General features: G+C 34.5%; 1 protein-coding gene across 1 annotated transcript in view; it reads left to right on the top strand.

Annotated features, from left to right (window-relative positions):
• The window catches only part of LOC140673546 (uncharacterized), a 34,490-nt gene extending 17,679 nt beyond the window's left edge, over positions 1 to 16,811 (top strand). Inside the window, exon 9 of the mRNA XM_072906538.1 lies at positions 16,672 to 16,811. The gene's annotated coding sequence lies outside the window, so the exon portion shown is untranslated. The remainder of the gene's footprint in view (positions 1 to 16,671) is intronic.
• Positions 16,812 to 17,434: the final 623 nt, after the last annotated feature.

Here is a 17,434-nt window from a genome sequence, read left to right as displayed (position 1 = left end):
TGTGTGTGTGTGATGTCGGTGTTTACAAGTTTTATAGCTCATCATATCTCTCTCGCACTGTCTATTATAAGATCTGGGAAAGGGAAAGAAGCGCGATGAATGATAAAATTATGAAATTTCATTCGTATAACCGGACTGCGATCTTATTATCTTTTGATTACGTTGCGCAAAACCTGCGGCGCAACCTAACGGGCGCATTACGCGCAATTATACGATCGATATTACGTTAAATGTGTCGGTGTATTGGTACATTCGATTCGCATAAGGATAAAAAGTTTGTGGAATTAATCCTTTCAGACGTGTCCGTTTTCAAAAGTCACGATTATTATGTCACAATATTTAAGCGTATAAATAGTTTTTAAATTAAAGGAATAAAAGATAGAAAATTTTATTCGCAGATTTATAATTTTTCATTCTTAAATAATCCGTATGATATTTAAATTAATTGATCAATTCAAAAAGTAAGCAAAGTTAACAATTAATTGATAAAATTTGTATCTATATATATTTACTTTTTTCAAAGTAAATATAGATACAGTACCGGCCAAAAATATATATCACCTTTAGGATTTTTCAGCATAAATTTAATTTAATTTACTTACTTACAAAATTAATTTTTTATATTATTAAAATTAAGTTTTTATATTATTTTATGAAAAATATTTTATTTGGTAAGTTGTATTTACTATCAAAACATATATTATGATATTATAAATATCCACGCGCGCACTTTGAATAAAATTATACTCAAAAATACTAAAGGTGATATATTTTTGGCCGGTACTGTAAGTATATTTGAATTTCTTATTAAATATTAAAAAAGACTATTTAAAAAATGGCAAACGCGTCGATAGCTCGCTTGCTATTCGCGATAGTTTAGTCGTTGGCATATTGGCAGCATTCGATGCGTACGTGCGTATCAGTGTCAGTAGTCGCGGACGACTCAGCTTTATAGCTTCGTCACCGCTGTCGATGTCCGGGGTGCTTCTACTGCAGCAAGCAGGATGACACGGAGACAGACCAACGGGAATCTCGGCGAGCAAAGACCGACGAACTGCCCGTTCGCTGTTTGCTCGCTACAGGTTGCATAACGGTCCGCGCAGCATCCAGCATCCAGTATGCAGCATTCGATGCCGGGAGAAAAAGGGACGCGCGGAAAGCGGAACCAACACTCGCATGCACACAGGGTGTCCCATCATTAACCGTTAATGGTGTATTGAATGTTGGATGAATTCGAACGGTCGAACCTTTCGTAGCGAAGATATCGAAAAATTCATCGTCCCACGTGCATCGTGCATTTCAAGTTTAATAAACGTACGTTGAAAAAATAAAAGCACTAAACTCTATATCAAAAAATGGCGTAAAACTACACGTTATTTGTGCGATTCTCGAAAATATTTAATTTGACAAGCTCTTCACTCTTATCTTTCACAATTTGAAGACTACTGACTACGTTTTTCAAGGATTTTGTTAAAAAAAAAAAAAAAAAACCTACCATCAACGGTTGATCTGATAGAGACGAGACGCCTTGTATACGCTTCGTTGAGCCTGTCGATTCTCATCGATCGCGCGAAGGGTTATCGATCTGCGAGAGAACTTGCAACTTGTCTTTCATGCAGATATTTCACCGCGTGAAATTCCTATTCTCTCCGCAAAATTATGATTATTATTGATTCTTTCCGCGAGAGAGTGGAAAAATAATTAATCATAGAACGCTTCGTCTTTTGCGCGAGGCGCAATGGTGAAAGTCCGCATGGAGCCTTAGTAGAAAATGTGTCTATACATTATTAATATTCGACTTGACCCAATAATTGCGGTGAATAATCATGTATGTTGTTTCCTTTGCGCGATAACTGATCAGCCATCGTGTACACTCCGTTTGGCAATTTTCGTACATACTGTCAGACAAGGCGCGTTGTAAACAGTTTGTCGCCGCAGACTCGCTTACCTTGATGAGCTCAAAATCATGTTCGCGCGCATATTAATTTAGGCAGAGGCCGTGATGATACGTGATCATTGTCGAATGCGAATTCAGATGACCAGGTTACGTATCAATCGGTAAGACACATTCGTATTATTTTTGACTGAACTATTATTTAATTTAATATTACAATTAATTTAATTAAAATAAGATATATATATATTTTTTAAATATTCTAATTTTGTAATCAATTATATCTAAAATATTTATGAATTATTATAAAATTAAAAATATCACGGCTTCTATTTGTGATGTTATAAAATTTTTATTATATTGTCAAACAACCGCGCTATAGTCGCTAATATTGGTCATTTGCTTAAACCAAGAAATTGCACGCTACGAAGTAACCTGATAAATTCATTATAATTCACCAGCTCAGCCAACCAGAACTTGGACGACTCTTTGTTTATGTGAGAAACGTTACCTTGCTACCATCACCAAACAAAGAAGATATCTTTTTCAAAAAAAAAATAAAATAACAGTTTTTTGTTTCCCAAATTCTACAGTCTTATAATCACATATATAAATATACATTAATTTTTCAGAGAATATCGGAGTTAATTAAGATTATTAGTAACGCGTCGTTTGCATCATTTTTACTTTATAAAAACGAAATAAAAAATAAGAATAGTGCTTGTATGATAGAGATCTTTTCGCGAGCGATCAAAATTGGATGTAAGAGATATCGATGATCGTTGAACTTTACCTGAAGCGATAGCTAGTTTGATTCAACGATCGAACGGTACCACATAGAGGACACGCGGCGACTTTTCTCTCTCTCTCTCTCTCTCTTTCCTTTTTTCAATCTTGCTCACATGTGTTATACTGTTTGAGCCTTCTTTAAGAAAATTCCCGTGTTTACTCTCTAAGGTGGCTCTCTTCAAGGTTTTGATTCGTCCAACCGCAAAGTACTTCCTTCACGAAAGCAAGTGTCATTGCTTCTTCTTCTTCTTCCTCCCATAGCAACGTCGTTGCGAAGCGATGCGAGGTGTTTGTCTCTACTTTCAATTAATCTCGCCTTGAGGTACGTTGAACCATCCGCGAAGTAGATACTGCTTGTACTTGGTCGCGATAGACGTTGTAAGTTGTGGCTGGCTAATATTCGTCGACGAGATTAACGACACCTTTGGGAAGTGGAAGTCATTTTACGCTCGCGTGATTTATCATCTCGTATATCTCTGTTGAAACCGAAGATCTCGTCATTTTTTTTTTTTTTTTTTTTTTTTTTTTTTTTTGTACACTTATTCATTATTATATCACAAGGACGAGATATATTTCTTCAATTAACTCATGTATATGTTGAGCACGTTTTTCATTACGCAACTAGTACGCGATAATCAAATGTTCACTGTACATATCTTCTTTAGAAAAATATTTACATGACAAATCGGATAAAGTCTTTCGGAACTTTTTTCGATTGGCAGCAAAAATAGTTTATACGTTCATATTTTCAGGATTAATTTATCGATTTAAAAACGTATGTCCAACACGCGCACAAACGTGTCAATCAACATCGCGTGCCTTGCATTTCACCTAACTGACATAAATATTGATGTCCCTTCGCTTATTGCCGTCACGGACGAATCCCGAGTTCGTTAGAAACGTGTAACAGGAATTTCTGCCGGCATTAAATTTTCATTAGACGCAATTAAATTCGTATCATTCCGCTCTGAAGGGACTTACGAGGAGGGAGGGGGGGGGCGAAGAGAAAGGACACGAGGAAAATTGTTGTGGCGCGACCATGAAGGATGGACATTAAATAGTTATACGCATCATTCGTTAATAAATACTTTGTTAATTGATCGAATACAGTTTACAAAAGCTTCTCTCGTCTGTGCAGAATGCGATCGATCGTTGCAAGCGTATTAGAAATTTCAGTTGAAGACGGAACTCTGACATTTGCAGAATGTAAATGCTACTCGAAGCAGAACTGGATGAGGAAGCGTGTAAAACTTTTCATTGATTATTCACGCGTGAAATGTCGGAGTTAGCGCTCTTCGGATATTTTCGATAAGATATAAACCATGTTATTACATTCTTCACATTTTTATTTCCGGAATTATAGAATTGTGAAGGCCGCAGAGATTAAATTAAAGAAAAGATAGAGCTTTTATTATACTGATTATACTGATATATTTGAGTACCTTGAAAAAGTTTGTTTATTAATATTTATTTTTCTACTAATGCTTTTTTTTACTTCCTTTCATGTGTGAAATTTATATTTCTATAGCTGTAATAATTATTTCTATTATATCCGGCGCTAAAATATATAGTAATATTATTTTTTGGTAACTTTTTTCTTTCATAAAATTAGAAAATATAATACATAATTTCAGAAAAGAATGATGTCACTTTAATATGTCAAAAATTGTCATTTTATGAAGCCCTTCTACGAAACCTTGGACTTTCCAAATTCACTTATATGTAACGGTAACTAATAAATTACCTGATGCGATTTAATGATTGGCTTTAAAAGCGAGTAAAAGGATCTCGACTTGTAGAAGGATAAGAAGGGAAAAAAAAATGTCGTAACGAATCGAGGATGACGACTCGCGACCTCGATAACGCTCGTCGATCTGTGTCCTTGGCTTCAGGTTGATGATATAACAATCAACGCTCTGTTGCCGCGAAATCTCGATAATTCGTGTGGTACGTGCGATCATCGCGTTAGAAAAAAAAATCAAAAGGAAGTCGTGTTCTTTCAACATCCTCAATCATAAAAAAAAAAAAAAAAAAAAAACGAAATCGGCACAGAAATTGCTTTCGGTGAAAAATTTTATACCACAGGATAAAATATGACGAATCAGGATGATGTAATGAAAATAATGTTGTATTGCTTAACATTTTTTTTAAATCTATAACATCAGTTGTGCAATAACATAAAAATATATCTTATTATTATATCAAGTTTTCTCCTATGTGATTTTATTACATTAAATAGCTATACTTGTAACTCATACATATATATATATATATATATAATAGAAATTTATTATAGTTACATCTATTTAATAAAAGATTCGTTTTGAAATTGTCCAACGTTACGATTTTGTCTGATCATTGAATACGTATTTAATTTCTTTAGTCTATAAAAAAAATTAACATGTGCTGATAAGAATCGATATATGGACAATGTATGACTTCGAGCAATGCACGTGGAACATTTATCAATATCAAAGAAAAAGAAAGAGAGAGAGAGAGAGAGAGAGAGAGAGACCATCATTTATTTTCTAAATATCTATTTCGTGGACGGAAGATAATTTATTATTGCTCGCTCGCGCCGATATTCTTACACCGGAAACCTGCAGCTGAATTAATACGCAGCTGAGAGATGACGGACGAGCACTTAGAGAAACGCCATTCGTCATCCAGCTTATCGGACTTGTTCCCGCAAGGGGAAAATTATAAATGCATTTTCATTGCGCACCGCGCCATTGTTGTATCGTAAATCGAGGCCGCATTAAATCACGAGGATTCAGAAAAGAAAGGATGGAAAGTTGCCGCTGCGGCAGGATCGTGTTCCTGTGATCGCGGTAGGTCGTTTGTTTGTTTCGTTGGTGCAATCGTCATGCAATGCGAGATTCTGCTTTAGAAAAAAATGTTGCAGTGAAAACACCTGCTCAAATACACATCTCGATATGGCCGGACATAAAGATTAAATGGATAACATCGATAGGAAAAGGACAAATAAAAGAGACGTAAGTGCGTGTGCGTGTACGAGATTTTTATATGCACACGTGTTTATGAAACATGTTTAAAATATTAATGATTGTAAAATGTTTTTAATAACGTATTATTTCAATCCACAATCGTCGAAATTAACGAACGATTGATCGCGTCACCGCAACACAAATTCGCAATACGTAATATTTTTTATTTTTTTAACAAAAAAAAAGAAAAAAAAAATTCTATAAAACTTTTTAAGGATGCAATCATTCATATTTTTTTCTTGCATTTCGATAATTTCACGTGTCTGGTGTATGGCGAAAATATTTTAAAGATACTTGAATTTATCTTTTGGCGGAAGAGGAAGGGGGAAAATTTAATGGCATTTATAATTAAATCTGTCTGACTTAATACGTAGCGATCCAGCTTCACGAGGCGAGAAGAACTCTTTACAGCGGCATACAACTTTTCTCTTATGTAACGTAGACCGGAGTTTCTGCTCGGTGTAGCGTGCACGCACAACAGGCCGCCTCCAGGGAGAAAAACTGACAGACGGAGGAGGCATTGTCTCTCGGTCGCGTTCGGTAAACTTATCCTCTTTGTTCGTCGTAAAGCCAGGAAAGACTGGAATCCGGGACGATCCCCCGAATCTCTTTCTCTTTGAAGCAAGTGACACTCTACTAACTTCGATAATGATCATTAACCTTTCGCTGACGATTGTTGTATACAATCGTGGTCTCGTTACAAAGAGGGCAATTCTCTTTCTTATTATTTTGTGCGAATAAATTATATAATACATTTCGTTTTTTTTATTTTCTAAATTTTATATATATGTAAAAGATTTTTAAGTAAAATGTCTAAACATCAGTTGTTTAAAGACTTTAAATGTATAAGTATATACATTTTTCAATTTTGTTAGTTAAAGTTCTTTTTGATATAAATTTTTATCTAAATATTGTACAAAAAAATATGAAAAGTTACAGTTTAATATAGCTTATATACTTAATAACGTTCCAGTTTGCAGAAGTATCAAACGTGTGAAGTGAAATTTGCGTTAATTTACTTCGCTTAGTTTGCACAAGAATTCAGAGATAAACACAATGTTGATCCATGCAAAAGTGCAACTGCAACGCTGCAAAAAAATGTGTGACATTTAATCTTCTTTCCAGCAACCTATTTTCATCAAGCATAACACAGCTAAATATAAGCGGCAGGGAGCTTAGTGTTATCTTTTTTTTTTTTTTTTCTAAAAACGCCGTACACAAGGTTTATTCATGTATATAGGTGTTATTTTATTTATTTTTATACAGTTATAATTTTCACCTTTGATCTTTATTTTTATAAAAATTATAAAATATTCAAAGAATTTTTAAAAATTATTTTCAAAGTTCAAATACTATGATATGTTTAAAACAGAATTATATTGTCCTTGTTTAAAAAAAGAAGGGGTCAAGGGAGAATGCAGGAAAAATCGGAGCCAGACAATTGCCTTCCAACATCATAATTGTCGCGTTTGTTATTCATCTCGCGTATTGTTGCTTCTTGTTTTTTTCTTTTTATGCTGACTATTGAGAATCGTCAAGCTCGCGCAACGAAAGTGACATCATATTCCTCGGACGAGCCAGTTCTCATTGACTCTAATACCGGTTTCCTCGAGCTGGCTGGAGAACCTTCGTCGATTCGTTTGACACATTCGTCGGGGTAGGGCATGACCTTAAGAAAACGGATACATAATACACACGTGCCTAATTTTCTTTTGTCCTCTCTTTCTTTCTCTTTTTTTCTCTCTTCTCTTTTTCTAGATGACGAACAAAGCAACGCACGCCGTTTTTCCCAGACATTTGGTAGAAAAACGCCGCATGTAGATTCGTGCGGTTCCATAATTAGTCTCGTAATTGGTATGAATTATATTCACAAAAACGCGAAGCAAAATCTGATCTCGCGTGGCTTGGAAGCGGTTTTACAGATTCGGGACCAGTTCTTCACGGAATTAATTTATGTTATGACAAGGTAGCATTTTAATCACGTAACTTGGAAATTATGTGTTTTGCGACTGATGCAGTAATCTATGTAAGTTTGGTTACTCGGTAAAGTAAGAATAATATCTTCTCTTTTAATCAATCCTTCCTTTAAAAGAATATTCAGCAGGAGATTTTATGTAGCACAATTTTCCGATTATTAACATTACATGTTTTTGCAAACAAGTTTCAAAATTTTATTGTTAGATTAAAATTTAATTAATTTATTTATTACTTATTACGAAATTAAATAAACATAGGTTTATTGTTTGCATTTTAAAATAACAATTGTAAATTCTAAATTTAAGTAAAATTAGCGCTATTTTAATATTTTTTATTATATAATATTTAATGATAAAATATATTACTACAATAAAAAATATTACAGAAATTTATATTATATTATCTTCATCAAATTAGAGTTCACTAGTCACTCACCTGCCATATTGAGAACTATAAATTTTGAAATGACATGACACGATGTTATTTACAATTGTGCGAACCGCAATATATATTCATCGACACGTATTTTCTCAGAGCTTATCTGCGAACGTTGAGCAAAATCGAGTAAATTCTTAAAATATATAATCGATAATTAGAGAAACATACCGGTAAATTCTTCTCTTCTTGGGAACACGGGAAGGGCCCTCACCTTTCACCCCGAAGTAACTGTACAACTGTGGAAAGTGTAGGAAATGAGAGAAGCGAACAGCTGCCGTCGTTCGATTACGTATCGGTGACGGGAATAAACTCTGATAACGCTAATAACGGCACCTTAATAAATACGCAGCATGTAACTGACAGAGAGAGAGAGAGAGAAGTTGCTGCGCTTTCGTAATTAATCGCGCGCCATGGCGATGCATCGGAATTAACGAATGATTTCGCAATCATGTTCATCCACTTTCGATATTGCTTTATTTTTTAGACGAGTCTCTTGCAAATTCAATCTCTTCACTGCCTATCTTATTTTTTTTTTTTTTTTTTTTATTAAATTTCTTTGAAATGATTTTTAACGAAATATTTTTTTACTAAGCTACTAAGATATGTATATATATATATATATATATGTGTGTGTGTGTAAATTATTAATTTAGCTTTGAATTATTTACTTATTAATTTAAATGCGCTGTTATATTAAAAAAGATCTAATATACATAGAGATATTGTATTCTATATTATTTTGAGTACATCGACACATTGGAAGAACTGATAACTTTTCACTTTTAAACGCCATTGTTAATTAACACGACGGCCGTTTTGTTGACGATATAGAAATAGATGCAACAGTGAGAAAGAAATCGCGGTGCATACAATAGAGGAGACAAGATGAGAGTTCTAATGAAATTGCCAAAGCGAAAACGCAGCGGAAAATATCATTACTGTCAGTGCGGTGAACAATTATTGTTGTTTATGAATTATAAATTATTAATTATTACGAGACTACATCTTTGATCGCGCGGAATAATGATTTATCTATTTTTGATTAGAAAGCAGGATTTTCGCACACTGAATATACATTAAGCCATAACATACAGAGCGACTTTAAAATATCAAACTTGATATTTTCTAAATAATTTAAAGACTTTTTTTTTAGCAAAAATAAATAGACGTTAAGACACAAAATAAAAATTTTGTTTAAAAACTTTTGCATTATAAGCAAATAAAAGTGAGAAACATTTGTCTTTCGTAAATTATGAATATTGAGTTCAAAAATAAGTAATAAAATTTTATTCTTTATTCATCTAAAACTATAATTAAATCTGGTTTTCACGAAATTTTTATTTTGTGCCACTTGCAATGACATAATATTTAATATTGATGATTGTAAAGTTGTGAAAGAAGATGAAGTTTAATCAAATGTTCGAGCGAAATCGATTCCAAAATTAGAGAAAGGACAATTGCAAAATCTTGCAATTACTCTACATATTAGGGGAACAAGATTATAGTTACAATATTGTTTTCCCTTCGCACATCGCGTCCTCTTGCGAAATCTTATTGTCTACCAAACGGATCGTTAGTTTTGAACATGAAATCGATGCGTACAAAATTCAGGGATCAATGTAATATATCCTTTGGACGGATGTGCGTGCAATGAATGACAGAAGTTGTGCGGAAAGAGAAAGAAAGGATTGCTTACATAAGAAATCGGTCGGCCGTTTTCTTTTATTCTTAAACACGAACGCTTAATTCACTGCGAAAGTTTAATTTCGATCATTTGGTTAAATCAAGAAAACACCAACGACACAAAAACGCGTCTTGCACAAGCCTCGACAGACGAGAGCAATGTCGATAAAGATCCACGCACACAATCTACGCGCTTTTTTTTTTCGCACAGAAATGCACTCGGTAAAGTGCTGATTTCTTCACACGACGGTATTTCAAGTCTCATTTAGATTAATTGAAAGATTCACTTATTATCGCGGAACTTAATGCAAGAATGATCCAATTCGCTTATTAGAACTTGAAAAAAATTAGTGTATTTATAATTTTAATTTATTATTTTTTATTTTTAAAATTAATTTTCTTTTAATTAATATATATAATTTTTACATACATTAAATATATTAAATGATATACTCTCATGTATTAATATACATTTTACATATATTAAATAATTCAAGATGAGAGAAACTTTTCAAATTTCTTAACAAAATCTAGCATGCGAATATAATGCTGATTTGCACGCTTTTCGCGTTTTTTTTTTTTTTTTCCAGCTCATTCAGCTCGCATAACAGATTTTGCGGATGATTTCGCGTGGGAAATTCAACTGCGGTGTCGACAACAATCGAGAGTAAAGTTTATTTTTCTTTTTTTGGACTTGGTAACCCAGTGATGCGTGACCTTTCTCACACGCGGCGCACAATTTAGCCTCCGGTACGCATTCCCGCAGACCCTGTCGTAGAAAACTGCTGCAACCGTCGGATAAGATCGGGTGCGTCGGGTGCAATTTGCGCGTCCGGTGCGCGCGCGGGGGATGACGTGCGCTTTATTACCTGCGCCTCTCTCGCACGTTTCGCCCCCGCGGCTAATCGCGGCATATCGAACGCCGTCAAGATGAAAGCCTGTTAACCTGATTAACATAGAAAGGGAGATTTGCATGCGTATACAATGTGTGTTACGAGAAGTAGCTTCGACAGATATAATCTTTTACAATGTACTAATAACTCATTAGGTCAAGATTTTACTTATTTTTTTTTTTTTTTTTATCTTTCTTCCAATGTTACATTTTTGACAAAAAGAAAAAAAGTATGCGATGCACGATTATTGCTGGTTATTTATTATATTTGACATCGTTTGCAAGTGACACTTGATGGTAAAAAGTAAAACTGTAAATTAATATAATAGCAATATTAAATAATTAATTAATTAGGTGCGAAATTAAATTCTTTTTAATATTTATATTTTTTGCAGCAATTATAATTGTTTATATTGCACTTCTTTCTTTATTTTCGTACAAATAAACGGTTTAGAAAATGGAAGCATATTCCACGACGAATTCACACGAGGAAGCAAATCGAGCGAGTGAGCATTATGTTGCGATCGAGATGCGAGAGCGTGGGTGCATCGCACGTATAAACGTGACGGGAAGAAGGGGCCTCTCGATTATCGAAGTGAAAGTCGCAGATCGGCCCGGCGAGGCATTCAGTCGCGCCGCGGTCGCCACAGCGAGCATTTCGTTTTGTATCTCATGTTTTTATTTCGCGGTCAGCCTTGAACGTTTGACAGCCAGTGTACTTTTTTTTTTTTTTTTTGCGGGAAAATGTGTGGAACGGCGCGATGTGTGGCGTGCTTGTGATACCTTGGGATTTAAAGTGTTCCGACTGCATCGGACGTTCGAGAGGTACGAGCTTGAATACCGACGGATTATTAACAGGTTTAATAAATTGCCACTGAATTAGAATTTTAAATTGTAACTATATTCTTGGGCTAGGTTGTTAAAATTTTTCATTTAACGAAAATATCAAAACGTTCATTAAATTATAAATTTAATCGATGATTAAGTCAAGGAGACGAGATTATTTGAAGAAAAAGAAAATTTGTTTTTGTCACTTAAGCTTTAATTGGATGTATGGATAGAGAAAAAGTTATATTTTTAAATTTTAATAACATAATTTTAAATTTCATTATTATAAAGGTAAAACATCGACTTTTTTTTTTATAGCCATTAATCATTTTCTATAAGGAATTATAATGATAAAATACTTAACTATATATAATAACATTAATTTTATTTTGATTATAAATTTCAATAATTGAAAACACAAAAATTATATTTATTATAAAATAATTTTAAATTTCAATATTAAAAATAGGAGGCGATATCACAAAGGGGATTGCACATATTTCTCTCTATAAAAATCTCCATAAGAATTGCAATAGTAATCTCCCTCAAACTACATGTATATAACAACATAACTACATAACTATATAACGATTTGTACAAGCGCCAGTACGTTCGGTCAATCGCTAAAGAATTATAACAGTAATCTCTACCTATATGTAATAACACTTTATCAGACTTGGAGTGAAGAAATCGGGCATTACTCGCGACCAAGGTTTTCTTCCGCAAATTATAGATCGTGGACATGGTCGCCGATGGCGAAGGGAGTATGAATCGCTCGGCTCGAACAACAGTTATCCCGCATGCCGGTCATTGATTTCATCGCGCCGGACGGTCGTTCGTCGTTACGAATTCGAAATTATTTGATTGTCGGCGAGTATGTGACGCAAGGTTTCATAGTCGCAAGTAATAGTAGCGAGCAGCGAGTAGAATTGGATACTGGCAAGTAATTATCCTCCATTATCGCGATTTAATTATGATCGGTCGTGGCCTGCGTTTGACAGGGTTTTTTTGACAATTTTGCTCTTTTCAAAATTAAATGGAAATTGATAGATAAATTAATGCTTTTAGAGATTTGTAGTGAAGTTATAATTTAGTGCGCGATGATGGAAATTAATTGTAAAATTGTTGAAGGGATGTAAAATACGACTGCGTAAAAAATGAATAAAGATTCTTAACCGGCTGGATCGAGTTGTATCTGTAAAAACCGTTCTGGGATATTACTCCCTCGTGAAAGGCTTAACCTCGGGCTCTCATGTGCACACGATAACGGAAATATTACCCGGCTAAGCTTGAATACGTACTCGCACAAGTTTGTGGTCGTGTTCGTGTGAATCTATCGAAGTTACGTCGGACAAATGATTAATTAGGCCTCTCTGAGCGGCTGAGCTGATTAAGGCAAACAAAAAAAAAAAAAAAAAAAAAATATTGAGATATTATCTTTGTAAAGAGTAAGAATCTCGTTATGTTAGTTGGATAAAGTTCTATAGGTCGAGATGAAGATATTGAGAAAAAAATGTTCAAAAATTAGATTCATGAAGATAAAGCAGACTTGTTATTGTGTTCCGCTCATGTTATTGAAAAGTCCTTAAAATGCCAATCAAAGTAATTCTTAATTAAACAATGATATAAATACGAATTAAGAATATAAAACAAATAAGGTTAAATTAAAAATATATTATATGTGTCTTTTTTTTTTTCTATAATATGATTAAATTGTAGCTTTTAAATTTTAATCTAAAAAAGTAATCAAATCTAATCTTGTTTCGATGAGAAAAAAATACCCTGATTATAAATGTTATTTTTAGACTGTACTTGGTAATATTAAATTGTAACTTTAACCATGTATGTATATCTAAATTCTGATTTTAAGGCTCATGGAATATGCGATGGGGGAAAATATTGATGCATCGCGTCGCGTTCGGTAGACCGCTTCGTAGAGAACCACAAATCGATACATACACGAGACCCGTTCTCCACGTCCTGTATGCGCTTCGGCTCGCTTCGGTCTACCACGCGTGAAGGCTTTGGCCGTCTGGCTTACGGTACATTGTAATTATGTTATGGGCCCCATTGCCCAGCCCCGTGGGTGTGCGAGAAATTATTGTACCGAAAAACCTCATCGTCTCGCGAAATAATCTTCCACAGCTATTCTACTTTGGACGCTTCAGTATTTTTTTTACCCAATGTCCCGTTAATCCGGAATAGATTGAAGGATCGAGCAGTTTAAGAATAATATTTTATATCGAGTTATTTTCAGGGTGTTTTTTGTTATCGAAATCAAATTAGATATAATTATTTTTAGATTAAAATTTTAAAAAAATTGAATTTGGATTTACGATAAATTCTCTCTCTCTCTTTTCTCTATATACATAAAAAAATTTATAAATCTAAGATGGCATATGAAAAGAAGAATTCATAACAGATTAAGACTTCTCACTGTTATTTCCCACGGTTTTAATATATAATTCATAAATTAGGGCAATTTTGTATAGAAAAGTTACAGCGGATCGGACCAAGTGTTGCGGCGAATCCTTTGATTGTACCTATTTATTAATCGTCCAATCTGCTATAGACTGACCGCACATAGCACTCGGATACATGGTTAGATAACAGAACCGACGCGAAGGGAACGTGAAAGGTCTGTGGTTCACGGCGTGGCGACCGGTATCTCGCCGGTATCGCTTCGTCGCCGCGAGTGGGTTCTGGTTCTGGTTGCCAAGCAGCGGCAGCGGAGACGGCAATCCAGGTGGAGAGAGAGATCGTTCCTCGTTTCCTCGTTGCTCAACCACCTCGATTGCGGTCGTGTGCGGTAATTACAGCGCCCGGTAATACACGCGCGACGTCTTATCCGCACCCGCATATCGTTACTTATTACGCGGCGTTTGCTGAGATGATAAGAGTCGAATCAGTTGGTACTTTTGAGAGCCTCTTATAGCGTCTCTTGGAAATTGAGGCGCAAGAATACGCTTTATAGATTTTAAAATCACTTAATAAATTGAGAATTATTTATATCGCCTCTTGGGTTATATAATTATATTCTGTAATCGTTGTCTTATCTCGATTGTATAATCTAATTGTTCTCGCAATTAATATTACTTTGTTCTAATGTTGAAATATTTTAAAGACGAGATCAATTTAAAAAGCAAGAAACATTCTTTGTCAAATTAATTTTTTTTTGAACCCGAGTAACTTAATTTAAGAATTTTTATCTAATTTCTTTTTATCTTAATTTATTATATATTATTATAAAATTATTGTGTTAATCAGTAATCTTAGGTAAAGTAGGTCGTTTATAGTCACTGGAAATTAAATTCTCCTATTCTTTGAAATTAATAAAATTTTTTTCAATATTTGTGTGAAAAATATAATTAATATATTTATTTTTCTATTATATCTCGATGAGATACCATGAAATAAAAACTGTTTTGTGTATCTGTCTCGGGCGAAGAAAATTACGCGAGTGTGTGATTAGATAAACATTACGTAAACACTAAAATACTTGGCGTGCATGGTACATGATTTCCCAAGATACAGAGCGAGTTCTGATTAAATGACTCATGTGCAACATTGAAAATTATGACAGTGACATTGGTCTAATTTATAACGCTCAGATATCGAAGGGGTCCATATCGCAACTAATATGATATCGTCGAGTCGAATCGAGTTTATTCATAATTAAGCGGATGAATTCTTATTATCTAAATTTCCAATCAATGTTCTGATTTGATATTTTAACTTGATTTATCAGGTCATTTTCTAATATTCCGAAAATGTTTATATTGCGTCTAACTATTTGCATAAATTAAATTAAATATTTGTATTATTTAATCAAACTTTTATAACATATAAAATTAATGGGAAAAAAAAGGAATTGTTCGGAATTTCCATTTCGAGTACCCCATAATAATGAAAAGTTGATTACACGAATACGAGGCTCGATTTACGCATCGTAGGTCGCGGTTGACTGATGGCTCACAATGCGATTCTAGTTGACAGTTTTTTTTTTCCGTAAACGAGTTCTCTGTCGAATCAGGAAACGCGTTGGCGCGTCGCCGGCGACGGAAAACCGGAGAATGGCCGGTCGAAGATAAATTGTCACTGTCACCACTTCGTATATACGCCATATCGTGAAATAATATTTGATATATGCAAGCCACGTCATACAATGCAAGCAGCCATGACTTTAATCTCCGCGCTGAGATTGGTCTATATGGTAAAAGTGATCGGATCTTTTTCGAGCACCTACGCTCGCTTGTTAGATTATTAAGCTGCGCGTTTTGATCTGTGCCAATTTTGGAGATCTCATTGCGAGATAAGAGAAACGAGTTGTAACTATTACATAGTCTATTCCGTGTAAGCTTGATTTCTTTCGAAATAAAGCTTCTAATCAAATATATGTATATGATCAAATATACGAATAACTTTTCTTTACTCATGTATTTCATTCTACAAGATATTTGAATAATTTATTTATGATATAATAAAATAATAAATATATAATTATAAAAAAATGTTATACATCTAAAATTTTTATTTTCACGTATATATAAAATCTACGCTTTTAGAGCATTTTTTATTGTCTCAAATTTCCAAAAGAAGTCTATTCTTTATTTCATTGTAATTATATTTTATTTATATTTTACATAGCATTTTAACTTGGAATGATTCTAATGGTCCACAGTTACTACATACCATAGTAATTTTTGATATAAATTTTTTCCCTGCAGACAGACAAAGAAAGAGAGAACATAAAAAACTAAAAGCAATAGATTCTTAGATAAACACGTGTGCAGGATAAACATAAAAATATGATCTCGCGATCGATTGTTCGTGGGCCGATACTATATACTTGCGACAGAAGGCACGATCGTGTGTAAATGAAACCGAAAGGCTTCTCGTCAGAAAGTACGGCAAAGAAAACAAAAAAAAAAAAAAAAACGTGGGCGCGCGATTCCGCGATATCGATCGCAAGGATATTGCCCGCTCGTGCTTTTGATGTCACGTGAATTTTATTATTTCGAAAGGCGGTATTTTGCGCGGAAATTTCTCTCCCATTCAGAAAATGAACTCGCTGGCAAAATTGCACCGCAATTCTTTCTAATTATATATGTAACAATATATTTTGCATTTTGTAATTAATTCTTCAAAATTTATTTTTTCAGAACAACTGTAAAGGAAGGGAATTTTGAGAGCGATTCTTGCCATCCGAAGGACCAACGAGGAGGCATGGCGAGACAACAGACTGTGGACCGAAACATTCCTCATCTGCGAGACATCTTCGGCTTCGGTAGCAAATGGGATACACGCGGCCACGCCGAGGAGAAGGCACCCGGCCACGATAGCGCCGTGTCGGTGGGCTCCACATCGGGCGAGGAGGAGAGCCCGAAGAATAGCAAAAAGAAGAAGTCGCGTCGCCGCGACAACAGCAAGACGCTGACGGAGAGCGACGTTAAACACCTGGAGCGGCACCTGTCGATGAAGAAGACTATACGCAAAAAGATTATGCGCGATCTGCAGCAGGCTTTCGTCGAGGACCCGAACGAGTTTCGCGTGGACGACATACCGCCGGAGCAGCTCAAGGCGGAGATCAATATCCAAAGCCTGAGCTTCGGCACGCCATCCCAGAAGCAGGGACGCACGCGTGGCAACGCCGAGAACACGTTCCTCGACATGTTGCGCGGTGGCGGTAAAAAATTTGTCTGTTATTTCTGAATTAAATACATTAGACAGTTTCTTATTTTATGATATATTTTTTATATATTTTTGACGATAAAATTTAATACCGTAGCAGTTCTATTAACTTTCAGTTGTTTCAAAATTTCCGAAATGTAATAAATTCGAAAATAATGTAATTTGTTTTCTTAAAGGGATATAAAGTTATATAAACACTGAGAGTTTAAATATTATTTAAAAACTCACATTTTT

Source organism: Anoplolepis gracilipes, chromosome 14 (assembly GCF_047496725.1).
Source record: "Anoplolepis gracilipes chromosome 14, ASM4749672v1, whole genome shotgun sequence".
NCBI classification, from domain to species: domain Eukaryota; kingdom Metazoa; phylum Arthropoda; class Insecta; order Hymenoptera; family Formicidae; genus Anoplolepis; species Anoplolepis gracilipes.
Note: the sequence above shows the minus strand (reverse complement) of the source record. Positions and strands in the feature narration are given on the sequence as shown.